General features: G+C 57.6%; 1 pseudogene across 1 annotated transcript; it reads right to left on the bottom strand.

Annotated features, from left to right (window-relative positions):
* Positions 1 to 71: 71 nt before the first annotated feature.
* LOC108523047 (forkhead box protein O4 pseudogene) lies at positions 72 to 1,124 on the bottom strand (annotated as a pseudogene). The gene has a single exon (XR_001883681.1). The product of XR_001883681.1 is annotated as a forkhead box protein O4 pseudogene (transcript).
* Positions 1,125 to 1,130: the final 6 nt, after the last annotated feature.

Below are 1,130 nucleotides of genomic sequence, written 5' to 3'. Positions count from 1 at the left end.
CAGCCCAAGCCAAAGTGCTGCGAGTGTTGAGCAGTGAGCAGAGAATTCGATTTTCTCCAGGGCAGGGACAGTGTCTTATTCATCTGTGATCCTTCAGCATCAAGCACCGAGTGTGGCATATACTATGTACTAAGTAAATGTTTGTCTAACTGGAGATTGAAGGTGGATCTCTGGGCTTCCCAAAGGGGGTGGGGGTGGGAGGTAGTAAAAGGGGCCCCAGAGTAGAAGTAAGGGAGGCTAGGGAATCCAGGGGCTAGATGGTGTTGGGAAGAAGGTAAGAGGGTCATAATTACCTTCCATCCTGCTGAGCTGTTGCTGTCACCCTTGTCCTTGAAGTAGGGTACAGTACGGACCATCCACTCGTAGATCTGGGCAAGTGTCAGTCGCTTCTCCGGGGCGCTTTCAATGGCCTGGCTGATGAGTTCTGCATATGACTGATTTCCCCAGGCATTCCGGCGGGAGCCTCCCTTCCGAGGACCTGTTACAGCCCCAGGATTCCGGGCTGGGGGCCCCCGGCCGGCTCTGGGAGCCGGGAGGGCAACAGGATCGGCTCTGAGCGCCCCTCCGTGTGTACCTTTTCCCCCAGACCTGGCTCCACCTCGGGCGTCTCGGAGGGCTGGTTAGCGATCTCTGGTCGGGGAAGGGGCCAGGTGCAGGAGCGGGGACGGCTCTGGGGTTCGAAGTCGGGATCGAGGTCTATGATCGCGGCAGCCCCTGTGGCTGAATTCTCATTCCCCGGATCCATACGTGGAGTTGGACCTCCCCGGCTCAGCGTTCAGTGAAGCCTGCCACAGTCCCTCACGATGCCTCCCCTCAGGGGGGAAGCATTGAGGGCCAGGAGGCACATTCCTGCCAGTCCTCAGAAAGTCGCGAACTTCCCCCTAGTCCCAGGACGCTAGTCCCTAAGCTGTCCCTTCACACAGTTCTCCGATCCCCTTCGCGACTACAGCCTCAGAGCTCTTTCCAAGATGCCACCTGTAACCTCTGCCGAGCGAAGACACTTTTTCTGCAACCTCTCACTCAGCTTCCTGCTCTTTTAAACCTGAGGCACGGTATCCCCTCATACATTGCGCTCCCATCACCGAACGTCTCCTTAGCCGCAGTTCCCTCCCCTTTTAAGTTGCTGCCCC

Source organism: Rhinopithecus bieti, unplaced genomic scaffold (genome assembly GCF_001698545.2).
Source record: "Rhinopithecus bieti isolate Rb0 unplaced genomic scaffold, ASM169854v2 scaffold_72532, whole genome shotgun sequence".
NCBI classification, from domain to species: domain Eukaryota; kingdom Metazoa; phylum Chordata; class Mammalia; order Primates; family Cercopithecidae; genus Rhinopithecus; species Rhinopithecus bieti.
The sequence above is the reverse complement of the archived record's forward strand: the minus strand, read 5'-3'. Positions and strand labels throughout refer to the sequence as shown.